The 12,325-nt window shown below is 52.6% G+C and overlaps 27 non-coding genes and 27 pseudogenes across 27 annotated transcripts; all 54 read left to right on the forward strand.

Annotated features, from left to right (window-relative positions):
* Window positions 1–62: 62 nt before the first annotated feature.
* LOC143945176 (5S ribosomal RNA) lies at window positions 63–181 on the forward strand (annotated as a pseudogene).
* A 109-nt stretch (window positions 182–290) lies between these two features.
* LOC143954840 (5S ribosomal RNA) lies at window positions 291–409 on the forward strand (annotated as a pseudogene).
* Window positions 410–518: 109 nt separating this feature from the next.
* On the forward strand, window positions 519–637 carry LOC143943549 (5S ribosomal RNA; annotated as a pseudogene).
* Window positions 638–746: 109 nt separating this feature from the next.
* LOC143954841 (5S ribosomal RNA) lies at window positions 747–865 on the forward strand (annotated as a pseudogene).
* Window positions 866–974: 109 nt separating this feature from the next.
* On the forward strand, window positions 975–1,093 carry LOC143943550 (5S ribosomal RNA; annotated as a pseudogene).
* Window positions 1,094–1,202: 109 nt separating this feature from the next.
* Window positions 1,203–1,321, forward strand: LOC143944564 (5S ribosomal RNA; annotated as a pseudogene).
* Window positions 1,322–1,430: 109 nt separating this feature from the next.
* LOC143944946 (5S ribosomal RNA) lies at window positions 1,431–1,549 on the forward strand (annotated as a pseudogene).
* Window positions 1,550–1,658: 109 nt separating this feature from the next.
* On the forward strand, window positions 1,659–1,777 carry LOC143951125 (5S ribosomal RNA). Its single transcript, XR_013266426.1, has one exon. It is a non-coding gene; the product is annotated as a 5S ribosomal RNA (ribosomal RNA).
* A 109-nt stretch (window positions 1,778–1,886) lies between these two features.
* LOC143950292 (5S ribosomal RNA) lies at window positions 1,887–2,005 on the forward strand. The gene has a single exon (XR_013265707.1). It is a non-coding gene; the product is annotated as a 5S ribosomal RNA (ribosomal RNA).
* Window positions 2,006–2,114: 109 nt separating this feature from the next.
* LOC143944021 (5S ribosomal RNA) lies at window positions 2,115–2,233 on the forward strand (annotated as a pseudogene).
* A 109-nt stretch (window positions 2,234–2,342) lies between these two features.
* On the forward strand, window positions 2,343–2,461 carry LOC143943903 (5S ribosomal RNA; annotated as a pseudogene).
* Window positions 2,462–2,570: 109 nt separating this feature from the next.
* LOC143945839 (5S ribosomal RNA) lies at window positions 2,571–2,689 on the forward strand (annotated as a pseudogene).
* A 109-nt stretch (window positions 2,690–2,798) lies between these two features.
* On the forward strand, window positions 2,799–2,917 carry LOC143948005 (5S ribosomal RNA). The gene has a single exon (XR_013265356.1). It is a non-coding gene; the product is annotated as a 5S ribosomal RNA (ribosomal RNA).
* Window positions 2,918–3,026: 109 nt separating this feature from the next.
* LOC143953740 (5S ribosomal RNA) lies at window positions 3,027–3,145 on the forward strand. The gene has a single exon (XR_013268794.1). It is a non-coding gene; the product is annotated as a 5S ribosomal RNA (ribosomal RNA).
* Window positions 3,146–3,254: 109 nt separating this feature from the next.
* On the forward strand, window positions 3,255–3,373 carry LOC143954842 (5S ribosomal RNA; annotated as a pseudogene).
* Window positions 3,374–3,482: 109 nt separating this feature from the next.
* Window positions 3,483–3,601, forward strand: LOC143943552 (5S ribosomal RNA; annotated as a pseudogene).
* A 109-nt stretch (window positions 3,602–3,710) lies between these two features.
* On the forward strand, window positions 3,711–3,829 carry LOC143943591 (5S ribosomal RNA; annotated as a pseudogene).
* Window positions 3,830–3,938: 109 nt separating this feature from the next.
* Window positions 3,939–4,057, forward strand: LOC143944708 (5S ribosomal RNA; annotated as a pseudogene).
* A 109-nt stretch (window positions 4,058–4,166) lies between these two features.
* On the forward strand, window positions 4,167–4,285 carry LOC143949675 (5S ribosomal RNA). Its single transcript, XR_013265509.1, has one exon. It is a non-coding gene; the product is annotated as a 5S ribosomal RNA (ribosomal RNA).
* Window positions 4,286–4,394: 109 nt separating this feature from the next.
* On the forward strand, window positions 4,395–4,513 carry LOC143954302 (5S ribosomal RNA). Its single transcript, XR_013269306.1, has one exon. It is a non-coding gene; the product is annotated as a 5S ribosomal RNA (ribosomal RNA).
* A 109-nt stretch (window positions 4,514–4,622) lies between these two features.
* LOC143944822 (5S ribosomal RNA) lies at window positions 4,623–4,741 on the forward strand. Its single transcript, XR_013265062.1, has one exon. It is a non-coding gene; the product is annotated as a 5S ribosomal RNA (ribosomal RNA).
* Window positions 4,742–4,850: 109 nt separating this feature from the next.
* On the forward strand, window positions 4,851–4,969 carry LOC143947389 (5S ribosomal RNA). The gene has a single exon (XR_013265298.1). It is a non-coding gene; the product is annotated as a 5S ribosomal RNA (ribosomal RNA).
* Window positions 4,970–5,078: 109 nt separating this feature from the next.
* LOC143945387 (5S ribosomal RNA) lies at window positions 5,079–5,197 on the forward strand (annotated as a pseudogene).
* A 109-nt stretch (window positions 5,198–5,306) lies between these two features.
* Window positions 5,307–5,425, forward strand: LOC143954830 (5S ribosomal RNA; annotated as a pseudogene).
* A 109-nt stretch (window positions 5,426–5,534) lies between these two features.
* On the forward strand, window positions 5,535–5,653 carry LOC143947614 (5S ribosomal RNA; annotated as a pseudogene).
* A 109-nt stretch (window positions 5,654–5,762) lies between these two features.
* On the forward strand, window positions 5,763–5,881 carry LOC143952470 (5S ribosomal RNA). Its single transcript, XR_013267644.1, has one exon. It is a non-coding gene; the product is annotated as a 5S ribosomal RNA (ribosomal RNA).
* Window positions 5,882–5,990: 109 nt separating this feature from the next.
* On the forward strand, window positions 5,991–6,109 carry LOC143950236 (5S ribosomal RNA). Its single transcript, XR_013265657.1, has one exon. It is a non-coding gene; the product is annotated as a 5S ribosomal RNA (ribosomal RNA).
* A 109-nt stretch (window positions 6,110–6,218) lies between these two features.
* Window positions 6,219–6,337, forward strand: LOC143945661 (5S ribosomal RNA). Its single transcript, XR_013265138.1, has one exon. It is a non-coding gene; the product is annotated as a 5S ribosomal RNA (ribosomal RNA).
* A 109-nt stretch (window positions 6,338–6,446) lies between these two features.
* On the forward strand, window positions 6,447–6,565 carry LOC143947360 (5S ribosomal RNA; annotated as a pseudogene).
* A 109-nt stretch (window positions 6,566–6,674) lies between these two features.
* On the forward strand, window positions 6,675–6,793 carry LOC143949075 (5S ribosomal RNA). The gene has a single exon (XR_013265454.1). It is a non-coding gene; the product is annotated as a 5S ribosomal RNA (ribosomal RNA).
* Window positions 6,794–6,902: 109 nt separating this feature from the next.
* Window positions 6,903–7,021, forward strand: LOC143949687 (5S ribosomal RNA). The gene has a single exon (XR_013265510.1). It is a non-coding gene; the product is annotated as a 5S ribosomal RNA (ribosomal RNA).
* A 109-nt stretch (window positions 7,022–7,130) lies between these two features.
* LOC143946108 (5S ribosomal RNA) lies at window positions 7,131–7,249 on the forward strand (annotated as a pseudogene).
* A 109-nt stretch (window positions 7,250–7,358) lies between these two features.
* Window positions 7,359–7,477, forward strand: LOC143952172 (5S ribosomal RNA). The gene has a single exon (XR_013267374.1). It is a non-coding gene; the product is annotated as a 5S ribosomal RNA (ribosomal RNA).
* A 109-nt stretch (window positions 7,478–7,586) lies between these two features.
* LOC143946218 (5S ribosomal RNA) lies at window positions 7,587–7,705 on the forward strand (annotated as a pseudogene).
* Window positions 7,706–7,814: 109 nt separating this feature from the next.
* Window positions 7,815–7,933, forward strand: LOC143948031 (5S ribosomal RNA). Its single transcript, XR_013265359.1, has one exon. It is a non-coding gene; the product is annotated as a 5S ribosomal RNA (ribosomal RNA).
* Window positions 7,934–8,042: 109 nt separating this feature from the next.
* On the forward strand, window positions 8,043–8,161 carry LOC143953313 (5S ribosomal RNA). The gene has a single exon (XR_013268407.1). It is a non-coding gene; the product is annotated as a 5S ribosomal RNA (ribosomal RNA).
* A 109-nt stretch (window positions 8,162–8,270) lies between these two features.
* On the forward strand, window positions 8,271–8,389 carry LOC143952173 (5S ribosomal RNA). The gene has a single exon (XR_013267375.1). It is a non-coding gene; the product is annotated as a 5S ribosomal RNA (ribosomal RNA).
* A 109-nt stretch (window positions 8,390–8,498) lies between these two features.
* Window positions 8,499–8,617, forward strand: LOC143950354 (5S ribosomal RNA). Its single transcript, XR_013265764.1, has one exon. It is a non-coding gene; the product is annotated as a 5S ribosomal RNA (ribosomal RNA).
* Window positions 8,618–8,726: 109 nt separating this feature from the next.
* On the forward strand, window positions 8,727–8,845 carry LOC143945446 (5S ribosomal RNA; annotated as a pseudogene).
* A 109-nt stretch (window positions 8,846–8,954) lies between these two features.
* LOC143943896 (5S ribosomal RNA) lies at window positions 8,955–9,073 on the forward strand (annotated as a pseudogene).
* A 109-nt stretch (window positions 9,074–9,182) lies between these two features.
* Window positions 9,183–9,301, forward strand: LOC143949699 (5S ribosomal RNA). The gene has a single exon (XR_013265511.1). It is a non-coding gene; the product is annotated as a 5S ribosomal RNA (ribosomal RNA).
* Window positions 9,302–9,410: 109 nt separating this feature from the next.
* LOC143954303 (5S ribosomal RNA) lies at window positions 9,411–9,529 on the forward strand. Its single transcript, XR_013269307.1, has one exon. It is a non-coding gene; the product is annotated as a 5S ribosomal RNA (ribosomal RNA).
* A 109-nt stretch (window positions 9,530–9,638) lies between these two features.
* On the forward strand, window positions 9,639–9,757 carry LOC143944944 (5S ribosomal RNA). The gene has a single exon (XR_013265073.1). It is a non-coding gene; the product is annotated as a 5S ribosomal RNA (ribosomal RNA).
* A 109-nt stretch (window positions 9,758–9,866) lies between these two features.
* LOC143947403 (5S ribosomal RNA) lies at window positions 9,867–9,985 on the forward strand. Its single transcript, XR_013265300.1, has one exon. It is a non-coding gene; the product is annotated as a 5S ribosomal RNA (ribosomal RNA).
* A 109-nt stretch (window positions 9,986–10,094) lies between these two features.
* LOC143945388 (5S ribosomal RNA) lies at window positions 10,095–10,213 on the forward strand (annotated as a pseudogene).
* A 109-nt stretch (window positions 10,214–10,322) lies between these two features.
* LOC143947786 (5S ribosomal RNA) lies at window positions 10,323–10,441 on the forward strand (annotated as a pseudogene).
* A 109-nt stretch (window positions 10,442–10,550) lies between these two features.
* LOC143951109 (5S ribosomal RNA) lies at window positions 10,551–10,669 on the forward strand. The gene has a single exon (XR_013266411.1). It is a non-coding gene; the product is annotated as a 5S ribosomal RNA (ribosomal RNA).
* A 109-nt stretch (window positions 10,670–10,778) lies between these two features.
* On the forward strand, window positions 10,779–10,897 carry LOC143943898 (5S ribosomal RNA; annotated as a pseudogene).
* A 109-nt stretch (window positions 10,898–11,006) lies between these two features.
* On the forward strand, window positions 11,007–11,125 carry LOC143949711 (5S ribosomal RNA). Its single transcript, XR_013265512.1, has one exon. It is a non-coding gene; the product is annotated as a 5S ribosomal RNA (ribosomal RNA).
* Window positions 11,126–11,234: 109 nt separating this feature from the next.
* LOC143954304 (5S ribosomal RNA) lies at window positions 11,235–11,353 on the forward strand. The gene has a single exon (XR_013269308.1). It is a non-coding gene; the product is annotated as a 5S ribosomal RNA (ribosomal RNA).
* Window positions 11,354–11,462: 109 nt separating this feature from the next.
* Window positions 11,463–11,581, forward strand: LOC143944637 (5S ribosomal RNA; annotated as a pseudogene).
* A 109-nt stretch (window positions 11,582–11,690) lies between these two features.
* LOC143946219 (5S ribosomal RNA) lies at window positions 11,691–11,809 on the forward strand (annotated as a pseudogene).
* Window positions 11,810–11,918: 109 nt separating this feature from the next.
* On the forward strand, window positions 11,919–12,037 carry LOC143948043 (5S ribosomal RNA). Its single transcript, XR_013265360.1, has one exon. It is a non-coding gene; the product is annotated as a 5S ribosomal RNA (ribosomal RNA).
* Window positions 12,038–12,146: 109 nt separating this feature from the next.
* LOC143951841 (5S ribosomal RNA) lies at window positions 12,147–12,265 on the forward strand. The gene has a single exon (XR_013267075.1). It is a non-coding gene; the product is annotated as a 5S ribosomal RNA (ribosomal RNA).
* Window positions 12,266–12,325: the final 60 nt, after the last annotated feature.

Genomic DNA, 12,325 nt, shown 5'->3' on the forward strand with positions numbered 1-12,325 from the left:
TCGATTGCCCGAGGTGACCACCTTGGATTTTGTCAAGAGAGTTGTAAGTAGGGCGCAAGATCGCCTACGGCCACATCACCCTGAATGCGCTCGATCTCGTCTGATCTTGGATGCTAAGCAGGGTCGGGCCTGGTTAGTACCTGGATGGGAGACAGCCTGGGAATACCAGGTGCCGTCGGCTTTTTTCCATTATGTTGTTGGCTTTGGCGACCTGCTGTATTTTTCCTCTCGATTGCCCGAGGTGACCACCTTGGCTTTTGTCAAGAGAGTTGTAAGTAGGGTGCAAGATCGCCTACGGCCACATCACCCTGAATGCGCTCGATCTTGTCTGATCTCGGATGCTAAGCGGGGTCGGGCCTGGTTAGTACCTAGATGGGAGACCGCCTGGGAATACCAGGTGCCGTCGGCTTTTTTCCATTATGTTGTTGGCTTTGGCGACCTGCTGTATTTTTCCTCTCGATTGCCCGAGGTGACCACCTTGGCTTTTGTCACGAGAGTTGTAAGTAGGGTGCAAGATCGCCTACGGCCACATCACCCTGAATGGGCTCGTTCTCGTCTGATCTCGGATGCTAAGCAGGGTCGGGCCTGGTTAGTACCTGGATGGGAGACCGCCTGGGAATACCAGGTGCCGTAGGCTTTTTTCCATTATGTTGTTGGCTTTGGCGACCTGCTGTATTTTTCCTCTCGATTGCCCGAGGTGACCACCTTGGCTTTTGTCAAGAGAGTTGTAAGTAGGGTGCAAGATCGCCTACGGCCACATCACCCTGAATGCGCTCGATCTTGTCTGATCTCGGATGCTAAGCGGGGTCGGGCCTGGTTAGTACCTAGATGGGAGACCGCCTGGGAATACCAGGTGCCGTCGGCTTTTTTCCATTATGTTGTTGGCTTTGGCGACCTGCTGTATTTTTCCTCTCGATTGCCCGAGGTGACCACCTTGGCTTTTGTCACGAGAGTTGTAAGTAGGGTGCAAGATCGCCTACGGCCACATCACCCTGAATGGGCTCGTTCTCGTCTGATCTCGGATGCTAAGCAGGGTCGGGCCTGGTTAGTACCTGGATGGGAGACCGCCTGGGAATACCAGGTGCCGTAGGCTTTTTTCCATTATGTTGTTGGCTTTGGCGACCTGCTGTATTTTTCCTCTCGATTGCCCGAGGTGACCACCTTGACTTTTGTCAAGAGAGTTGTAAGCAGGGTGCAAGATCGCCTATGGTCACATCACCCTGAATGCGCTCGATCTTGATTGATCTCGGATGCTAAGCAGGGTCGGGCCTGGTTAGTACCTGGATGGGAGACCGCCTGGGAATACCAGGTGCTGTAGGCTTTTTTCCATTATGTTGTTGGCTTTGGCGACCTGCTGTATTTTTCCTCTCGATTGCCCGAGGTGACCACCTTGGATTTTGTCAAGAGAGTTGTAAGTAGGGTGCAAGATCGAATACGGCCACATCACCCTGAATGCGCTTGACCTCGTCTGATCTCGGATGCTAAGCAGGGTCGGGCCTGGTTAGTACCTGGATGGGAGACCGCCTGGGAATACCAGGTGCCGTAGGCTTTTTTCCATTATGTTGTTGGCTTTGGCGACCTGCTGTATTTTTCCTCTCGATTGCCCGAGGTGACCACCTTGACTTTTGTCAAGAGAGTTGTAAGCAGGGTGCAAGATCGCCTACGGTCACATCACCCTGAATGCGCTCGATCTCGTCTGATCTCGGATGATAAGCAGGGTCGGGCCTGGTTAGTACCTGGATGGGAGACCGCCTGGGAATACCAGGTGCTGTAGGCTTTTTTCCATTATGTTGTTGGCTTTGGCGACCTGCTGTATTTTTCCTCTCGATTGCCCGAGGTGACCACCTTGGCTTTTGTCAAGAGAGTTGTAAGTAGGGTGCAAGACCGCCTACGGCCACATCACCCTGAATGCGCTCGATCTCGTCTGATCTCGGATGCTAAGCAGGGTCGCGCCTGGTTAGTACCTGGATGGGAGACCGCCTGGGAATACCAGGTGCCGTAGGCTTTTTTCCATTATGTTGTTGGCTTTGGCGACCTGCTGTATTTTTCCTCTCGATTGCCCGAGGTGACCACCTTGGATTTTGTCAAGAGAGTTGTAAGTAGGGTGCAAGATCGACTACGGCCACATCACCCTGAATGCGCTTGATCTCGTCTGATCTCGGATGCTAAGCAGGGTCGGGCTTGGTTAGTACCTGGATGGGAGACCGCCTGAGAATACCAGGTGCCGTAGGCTTTTTTCCATTATGTTGTTGGCTTTGGCGACCTGCTGTATTTTTCCTCTCGATTGCCCGAGGTGACCACCTTGGCTTTTGTCAAGAGAGTTGTAAGTAAGGTGCAATATCGCCTACGGCCACATCACCCTGAATGCGATCGATCTCGTCTGATCTCGGATGCTAAGTAGGGTCGGTCCTGGTTAGTACCTGGATGGGAGACCGCCTGGGAATACCAGGTGCCGTAGGCTTTTTTCCATTATGTTGTTGGCTTTGGCGACCTGCTGTATTTTTCCTCTCGATTGCCCGAGGTGACCACCTTGGATTTTGTCAAGAGAGTTGTAAGTAGGGTGCAAGATCGCCTACGGCCACATCACCCTGAATGCGCTCGATCTTGTCTGATCTCGGATGTTATGCAGGGTCGGGCCTGGTTAGTACCTGGATGGGAGACAGCCTGGGAATACCAGGTGCCGTAGGCTTTTTTCCATTATGTTGTTGGCTTTGGCGACCTGCTGTATTTTTCCTCTCGATTGCAAGAGGTGGCCACCTTGGCTTTTGTCAAGAGAGTTGTAAGTAGGGTGCAAGATCGCCTACGACCACATCACCCTGAATGCACTCGATCTCGTCTGATCTCGGATGCTAAGCAGGGTCGGGCCTGGTTAGTACCTGGATGGGAGACCGCCTGGGAATACCAGGTGCCGTAGGCTTTTTTCCATTATGTTGTTGGCTTTGGCGACCTGCTGTATTTTTCCTCTCGATTGCCCGAGGTGACCACCTTGGCTTTTGTCAAGAGAGTTGTAAGTAAGGTGCAAGATCGCCTACGGCCACATCACCCTGAATGCGCTCGATCTCGTCTGATATCGGATGCTAAGCTGGGTCGGGCCTGGTTAGTACTTGGATGGGAGACCGTCTGGGAATACCAGGTGCCGTAGGCTTTTTTCCATTATGTTGTTGGCTTTGGCGACCTGCTGTATTTTTCCTCTCGATTGCCCGAGGTGACCACCTTGGCTTTTGTCAAGAGAGTTGTAAGTAGGGTGCAAGATCGCCTACGGCCACATCACCCTGAATGCGCTCGATCTTGTCTGATCTCGGATGCTAAGCGGGGTCGGGCCTGGTTAGTACCTAGATGGGAGACCGCCTGGGAATACCAGGTGCCGTCGGCTTTTTTCCATTATGTTGTTGGCTTTGGCGACCTGCTGTATTTTTCCTCTCGATTGCCCGAGGTGACCACCTTGGCTTTTGTCACGAGAGTTGTAAGTAGGGTGCAAGATCGCCTACGGCCACATCACCCTGAATGGGCTCGTTCTCGTCTGATCTCGGATGCTAAGCAGGGTCGGGCCTGGTTAGTACCTGGATGGGAGACCGCCTGGGAATACCAGGTGCCGTAGGCTTTTTTCCATTATGTTGTTGGCTTTGGCGACCTGCTGTATTTTTCCTCTCGATTGCCCGAGGTGACCACCTTGGATTTTGTCAAGAGAGTTGTAAGTAGGGTGCAAGATCGACTACGGCCACATCACCCTGAATGCGCTTGATCTCGTCTGATCTCGGATGCTAAGCAGGGTCGGGCCTGGTTAGTACCTGGATGGGAGACCGCTTGGGAATACCAGGTGCCATAGGCTTTTTTCCATTATGTTGTTGGCTTTGGCGACCTGCTGTATTTTTCCTCTCGATTGCCCGAGGTGACCACCTTGGCTTTTGTCAAGAGAGTTGTAAGTAGGGTGCAAGATCGCCTATGGCCACATCACCCTGAATGCGCTCGATCTCGTCTGATCTCGGATCCTAAGCAGGGTCGGGCCTGGTTAGTACATGGATGGGAGACCGCCTGGGAATACCAGGTGTCGTAGGCTTTTTTCCATTATGTTTTTGGCTTTGGCGACCTGCTGTATTTTTCCTCTCGATTGCCCGAGGTGACCACCTTGGCTTTTGTCAAGAGAGTTGTAAGTAGGGTGCAAGGTCGCCTACGGCCACATCACCCTGAATGCACTCGATCTCGTCTGATCTCGGATGCTAAGCAGGGTCGGGCCTGGTTAGTACCTGGATAGGAGACCGCCTGGGAATACCAGGTGCCGTAGGCTTTTTTCCATTATGTTTTTGGCTTTGGCGACCTGCTGTATTTTTCCTCTCAATTGCCCGAGGTGACCACCTTGGCTTTTGTCAAGAGAGTTGTAAGTAGGTTGCAAGGTCGCCTACGGCCACATCACCCTGAATGCGCTTGACCTCGTCTGATCTCGGATGCCAAGCAGGGTCGGGCCTGGTTAGTACCTGGATGGGAGACCGCCTGGGAATACCAGGTGCCGTAGGCTTTTTTCCATTATGTTGTTGGCTTTGGCGACCTGCTGTATTTTTCCTCTCGATTGCCCGAGGTGACCACCTTGGCTTTTGTCGAGAGAGTTGTAAGTAGGGTGCAAGGTCGCCTACGGCCACATCACCCTGAATGCGCTCGATCTCATCTGATCTCGGATGCTAAGCAGGGTCGGGCCTGGTTAGTACCTGGATGGGAGACCGCCTGGGAATACCAGGTGCCGTAGGCTTTTTTCCATTATGTTGTTGGCTTTGGCGACCTGCTGTATTTTTCCTCTTGATTGCCCGAGGTGACCACCTTGGCTTTTGTCAAGAGAGTTGTAAGTAGGGTGCAAGATCGCCTACGGCCACATCACCCTGAATGCGCTCGATCTCGTCTGATCTCGGATGCTAAGCAGGGTCGTGCCTGGTTAGTACCTGGATGGGAGACCGCCTGGGAATACCAGGTGCCGTAGGCTTTTTTCCATTATGTTGTTGGCTTTGGCGACCTGCTGTATTTTTCCTCTCGATTGCCCGAGGTGACCACCTTGGCTTTTGTCAAGAGAGTTGTAAGTAGGGTGTAAGATCGCCTTTGGCCACATAACCCTGAATGCGCTTGATCTCGTCTGATCTCGGATGCTAAGCAGGGTCGGGCCTGGCTAGTACCTGGATGGGAGACCGCCTGGGAATACCAGGTGCCGTAGGCTTTTTTCCATTATGTTGTTGGCTTTGGCGACCTGCTGTATTTTTCCTCTCGATTGCCCGAGGTGACCACCTTGGCTTTTGTCAAGAGAGTTGAAAGTAGGGTTCAAGATCGCCTACAGCCACATCACCCTGAATGCGCTCGATCTCGTCTGATCTCGGATGCTAAGCAGGGTCGACCCAGGTTAGTACCTGAATGGGAGACCGTCTGGGAAGACCAGGTGCCGTAGGCTTTTTTCCATTATGTTGTTGGCTTTGGCGACCTGCTGTATTTTTCCTCTCTATTGCCCGAGGTGACCACCTTGGCTTTTGTCAAGAGAGTTGTAAGTAAGGTGCAAGATCGCCTGCGGCCGCATCACCCTTAATGCGCTCGATCTCGTCTGATCTTGGATGCTAAGCAGGGTCGGGCCTGGTTAATACCTGGATGGGAGACCACCTGGGAATACCACGTGCCGTAGGCTTTTTTCCATTATATTGTTGGCTTTGGCGACCTGCAGTATTTTTCCTCTCGATTGCCCGAGGTGACCACCTTGGCTTTTGTCAAGAAAGTTGTAAGTAGGGTGCAAGATCGCCTACGGCCACATCACCCTGAATGCGCTCGATCTCGTCTGATCTCGGATGCTAAGCAGGGTCGGGCCTGGTTAGTACCTGGATGGGAGACCGCCTGGGAATACCAGGTGCCGTAGGCTTTTTTCCATTATGTTGTTGGCTTTGGCGACCTGCTGTATTTTTCCTCTCGATTGCCCGAGGTGACCACCTTGGCTTTTGTCAAGAGAGTTGTAAGTAGGGTGCAAGGTCGCCTACGGCCACATCACCCTGAATGCGCTCGATCTCAACTGATCTCGGATGCTAAGCAGGGTCGGGCCTGGTTAGTACCTGGATGGGAGACCGCCTGGGAATACCAGGTGCCGTAGGCTTTTTTCCATTATGTTGTTGGCTTTGGCGACCTGCTGTATTTTTCCTCTTGATTGCCCGAGGTGACCACCTTGGCTTTTGTCAAAAGAGTTGTAAGTAGGGAGCAAGATCGCCTACGGCCACATCACCCTGAATGCACTCGATCTCGTCTGATCTTGGATGCTAAGCAGGGTTGGGCCTGGTTAGTACCTGGGTGGGAGACCGCCTGGGAATACCAGGTGCCGTAGGCTTTTTTCCATTATGTTGTTGGCTTTGGCGACCTGCTGTATTTTTCCTCTCGATTGCCCGAGGTGATCACCTTGGCTTTTGTCAAGAGAGTTGTAAGTAGGGTGCAAGATCGCCTGCGGCCGCATCACCCTGGATGCGCTCGATCTCGTCTGATCTCAGATGCTAAGCAGGGTCGGGCCTGGTTAGTACCTGGATGGGAGACCGCCTGGGAATACCACGTGCCATAGGCTTTTTTCCATTATATTGTTGGCTTTGGCGACCTGCAGTATTTTTCCTCTCGATTGCCCGAGGTGACTACCTTGGCTTTTGTCAAGAAAGTTGTAAGTAGGGTGCAAGATCGCCTACGGCCACATCACCCTGAATGTGCTCGATCTCGTCTGATCTCGGATGCTAAGCAGGGTCGGGCCTGGTTAGTACCTGGATGGGAGACCGCCTGGGAATACCAGGTGCCGTAGGCTTTTTTCCATTATGTTGTTGGCTTTGGCGACCTGCTGTATTTTTCCTCTCGATTGCCCGAGGTGACCACCTTGGCTTTTGTCAAGAGAGTTGTAAGTAGGGTGCAAGGTCGCCTACGGCCACATCACCCTGAATGCACTCGATCTCGTCTGATCTCGGATGCTAAGCAGGGTCGGGCCTGGTTAGTACCTGGATAGGAGACCGCCTGGGAATACCAGGTGCCGTAGGCTTTTTTCCATTATGTTTTTGGCTTTGGCGACCTGCTGTATTTTTCCTCTCAATTGCCCGAGGTGACCACCTTGGCTTTTGTCAAGAGAGTTGTAAGTAGGTTGCAAGGTTGCCTACGGCCACATCACCCTGAATGCGCTTTACCTCGTCTGATCTCGGATGCCAAGCAGGGTCGGGCCTGGTTAGTACCTGGATGGGAGACCGCCTGGGAATACCAGGTGCCGTAGGCTTTTTTCCATTATGTTGTTGGCTTTGGCGACCTGCTGTATTTTTCCTCTCGATTGCCCGAGGTGACCACCTTGGATTTTGTCAAGAGAGTTGTAAGTAGGGTGCAAGATTGACTACGGCCACATCACCCTGAATGCGCTTGATCTCGTCTGATCTCGGATGCTAAGCAGGGTCGGGCCTGGTTAGTACCTGGATGGGAGACCGCCTGGGAATACCAGGTGCCGTAGGCTTTTTTCCATTATGTTGTTGGCTTTGGCGACCTGCTGTATTTTTCCTCTCGATTGCCCGAGGTGACCACCTTGGCTTTTGTCAAGAGAGTTGTAAGTAGGGTGCAAGATCGCCTAAGGCCACATCACCCTGAATGGGCTCGTTCTCGTCTGATCTCGGATGCTAAGCAGGGTCGGGCCTGGTTAGTACCTGGATGGGAGACCGCCTGGGAATACCAGGTGCCGTAGGCTTTTTTCCATTATGTTGTTGGCTTTGGCGACCTGCTGTATTTTTCCTCTCGATTGCCCGAGGTGACCACCTTGACTTTTGTCAAGAGAGTTGTAAGCAGGGTGCAAGATCGCCTACGGTCACATCACCCTGAATGCGCTCGATCTCGTCTGATCTCGGATGCTAAGCAGGGTCGGGCCTGGTTAGTACCTGGATGGGAGACCGCCTGGGAATACCAGGTGCTGTAGGCTTTTTTCCATTATGTTGTTGGCTTTGGCGACCTGCTGTATTTTTCCTCTCGATTGCCCGAGGTGACCACCTTGGCTTTTGTCAAGAGAGTTGTAAGTAGGGTGCAAGACCGCCAACGGCAACATCACCCTGAATGCGCTCGATCTCGTCTGATCTCGGATGCTAAGCAGGGTCGCGCCTGGTTAGTACCTGGATGGGAGACCGCCTGGGAATACCAGGTGCCGTAGGCTTTTTTCCATTATGTTGTTGGCTTTGGCGACCTGCTGTATTTTTCCTCTCGATTGCCCGAGGTGACCACCTTGGATTTTGTCAAGAGAGTTGTAAGTAGGGTGCAAGATTGACTACGGCCACATCACCCTGAATGCGCTTGATCTCGTCTGATCTCGGATGCTAAGCAGGGTCGGGCCTGGTTAGTACCTGGATGGGAGACCGCCTGGGAATACCAGGTGCCGTAGGCTTTTTTCCATTATGTTGTTGGCTTTGGCGACCTGCTGTATTTTTCCTCTCGATTGCCCGAGGTGACCACCTTGGCTTTTGTCAAGAGAGTTGTAAGTAACGTGCAAGATCGCCTACGGCCACATCACCCTGAATGCGCTCGATCTCGTCTGATCTCGGATGCTAAGTAGGGTCGGGCCTGGTTAGTACCTGGATGGGAGACCGCCTGGGAATACCAGGTGCCGTAGGCTTTTTTCCATTATGTTGTTGGCTTTGGCGACCTGCTGTATTTTTCCTCTCGATTGCCCGAGGTGACCACCTTGGATTTTGTCAAGAGAGTTGTAAGTAGGGTGCAAGATCGCCTACGGCCACATCACCCTGAATGCGCTCGATCTTGTCTGATCTCGGATGCTAAGCAGGGTCGGGCCTGGTTAGTACCTGGATGGGAGACAGCCTGGGAATACCAGGTGCCGTCGGCTTTTTTCCATTATGTTGTTGGCTTTGGCGACCTGCTGTATTTTTCCTCTCGATTGCCCGAGGTGACCACCTTGGCTTTTGTCAAGAGAGTTGTAAGTAGGGTGCAAGATCGCCTACGGCCACATCACCCTGAATGCGCTCGATCTCGTCTGATCTCGGATCCTAAGCAGGGTCGGGCCTGGTTAGTACATGGATGGGAGACCGCCTGGGAATACCAGGTGTCGTAGGCTTTTTTCCATTATGTTTTTGGCTTTGGCGACCTGCTGTATTTTTCCTCTCGATTGCCCGAGGTGACCACCTTGGCTTTTGTCAAGAGAGTTGTAAGTAGGGTGCAAGGTCGCCTACGGCCACATCACCCTGAATGCACTCGATCTCGTCTGATCTCGGATGCTAAGCAGGGTCGGGCCTGGTTAGTACCTGGATAGGAGACCGCCTGGGAATACCAGGTGCCGTAGGCTTTTTTCCATTATGTTTTTGGCTTTGGCGACCTGCTGTATTTTTCCTCTCAATTGCCCGAGGTGACCACCTTGGCTTTTGTCAAGAGAGTTGTAAGTAGGTTGCAAGGTCGCCTACGGCCACATCACCCTGAATGCGCTTGACCTCGTCTGATCTCGGATGCCAAGCAGGGTCGGGCCTGGTTAGTACCTGGATGGGAGACCGCCTGGGAATACCAGGTGCCGTAGGCTTTTTTCCATTATGTTGTTGGCTTTGGCGACCTGCTGTATTTTTCCTCTCGATTGCCCGAGGTGACCACCTTGGCTTTTGTCGAGAGAGTTGTAAGTAGGGTGCAAGGTCGCCTACGGCCACATCACCCTGAATGCGCTCGATCTCATCTGATCTCGGATGCTAAGCAGGGTCGGGCCTGGTTAGTACCTGGATGGGAGACCGCCTGGGAATACCAGGTGCCGTAGGCTTTTTTCCATTATGTTGTTGGCTTTGGCGACCTGCTGTATTTTTCCTCTTGATTGCCCGAGGTGACCACCTTGGCTTTTGTCAAGAGAGTTGTAAGTAGGGTGCAAGATCGCCTACGGCCACATCACCCTGAATGCGCTCGATCTCGTCTGATCTCGGATGCTAAGCAGGGTCGTGCCTGGTTAGTACCTGGATGGGAGACCGCCTGGGAATACCAGGTGCCGTAGGCTTTTTTCCATTATGTTGTTGGCTTTGGCGACCTGCTGTATTTTTCCTCTCGATTGCCCGAGGTGACCACCTTGGCTTTTGTCAAGAGAGTTGTAAGTAGGGTGTAAGATCGCCTTTGGCCACATAACCCTGAATGCGCTTGATCTCGTCTGATCTCGGATGCTAAGCAGGGTCGGGCCTGGCTAGTACCTGGATGGGAGACCGCCTGGGAATACCAGGTGCCGTAGGCTTTTTTCCATTATGTTGTTGGCTTTGGCGACCTGCTGTATTTTTCCTCTCGATTGCCCGAGGTGACCACCTTGGCTTTTGTCAAGAGAGTTGTAAGTAAGGTGCAAGATCGCCTGCGGCCGCATCACCCTGAATGCGCTCGATCTCGTCTGATCTTGGATGCTAAGCAGGGTCGGGCCTGGTTAATACCTGGATGGGAGACCACCTGGGAATACCACGTACCGTAGGCTTTTTTCCATTATATTGTTGGCTTTGGCGACCTGCAGTATTTTTCCTCTCGATTGCCCGAGGTGACCACCTTGGCTTTTGTCAAGAAAGTTGTAAGTAGGGTGCAAGATCGCCTACGGCCACATCACCCTGAATGCGCTCGATCTCGTCTGATCTCGGATGCTAAGCAGGGTCGGGCCTGGTTAGTACCGGGATGGGAGACCGCCTGGGAATACCAGGTGCCGTAGGCTTTTTTCCATTATGTTGTTGGCTTTGGCGACCTGCTGTATTTTTCCTCTCGATTGCCCGAGGTGACCACCTTGGATTTTGTCAAGAGAGTTGTAAGTAGGGTGCAAGATCGCCTACGGCCACATCACCCTGAATGCGCTCGATCTCGTCTGATCTCGGATCCTAAGCAGGGTCGGGCCTGGTTAGTACATGGATGGGAGACCGCCTGGGAATACCAGGTGTCGTAGGCTTTTTTCCATTATGTTTTTGGCTTTGGCGACCTGCTGTATTTTTCCTCTCGATTGCCCGAGGTGACCACCTTGGCTTTTGTCAAGAGAGTTGTAAGTAGGGTGCAAGGTTGCCTACGGCCACATCACCCTGAATGCACTCGATCTCGTCTGATCTCGGATGCTAAGCAGGGTCGGGCCTGGTTAGTACCTGGATAGGAGACCGCCTGGGAATACCAGGTGCCGTAGGCTTTTTTCCATTATGTTTTTGGCTTTGGCGACCTGCTGTATTTTTCCTCTCAATTGCCCGAGGTGACCACCTTGGCTTTTGTCAAGAGAGTTGTAAGTAGGTTGCAAGGTCGCCTACGGCCACATCACCCTGAATGCGCTTGACCTCGTCTGATCTCGGATGCCAAGCAGGGTCGGGCCTGGTTAGTACCTGGATGGGAGACCGCCTGGGAATACCAGGTGCCGTAGGCTTTTTTCCATTATGTTGTTGGCTTTGGCGACCTGCTGTATTTTTCCTCTCGATTGCCCGAGGTGACCACCTTGGATTTTGTCAAGAGAGTTGTAAGTAGGGTGCAAGATTGACTACGGCCACATCACCCTGAATGCGCTTTATCTCGTCTGATCTCGGATGCTAAGCAGGGTCGGGCCTGGTTAGTACCTGGATGGGAGACCGCCTGGGAATACCAGGTGCCGTAGGCTTTTTTCCATTATGTTGTTGGCTTTGGCGACCTGCTGTATTTTTCCTCTCGATTGCCCGAGGTGACCACCTTGGCTTTTGTCAAGAGAGTTGTAAGTAGGGTGCAAGATCGCCTAAGGCCACATCACCCTGAATGGGCTCGTTCTCGTCTGATCTCGGATGCTAAGCAGGGTCGGGCCTGGTTAGTACCTGGATGGGAGACCGCCTGGGAATACCAGGTGCCGTAGGCTTTTTTCCATTATGTTGTTGGCTTTGGCGACCTGCTGTATTTTTCCTCTCGATTGCCCGAGGTGACCACCTTGACTTTTGTCAAGAGAGTTGTAAGCAGGGTGCAAGATCGCCTACGGTCACATCACCCTGAATGCGCTCGATCTCGTCTGATCTCGGATGCTAAGCAGGGTCGGGCCTGGTTAGTACCTGGATGGGAGACCGCCTGGGAATACCAGGTGCTGTAGGCTTTTTTCCATTATGTTGTTGGCTTTGGCGACCTGCTGTATTTTTCCTCTCGATTGCCCGAGGTGACCACCTTGGCTTTTGTCAAGAGAGTTGTAAGTAGGGTGCAAGACCGCCAACGGCCACATCACCCTGAATGCGCTCGATCTCGTCTGATCTCGGATGCTAAGCAGGGTCGCGCCTGGTTAGTACCTGGATGGGAGACCGCCTGGGAATACCAGGTGCCGTAGGCTTTTTTCCATTATGTTGTTGGCTTTGGCGACCTGCTGTATTTTTCCTCTCGATTGCCCGAG

Source organism: Lithobates pipiens, unplaced genomic scaffold, assembly GCF_037356315.1.
Source record: "Lithobates pipiens isolate NorthernLeopardFrog02 unplaced genomic scaffold, aLitPip1_a1.2 Scaffold_30, whole genome shotgun sequence".
Lineage (NCBI taxonomy): Eukaryota > Metazoa > Chordata > Amphibia > Anura > Ranidae > Lithobates > Lithobates pipiens.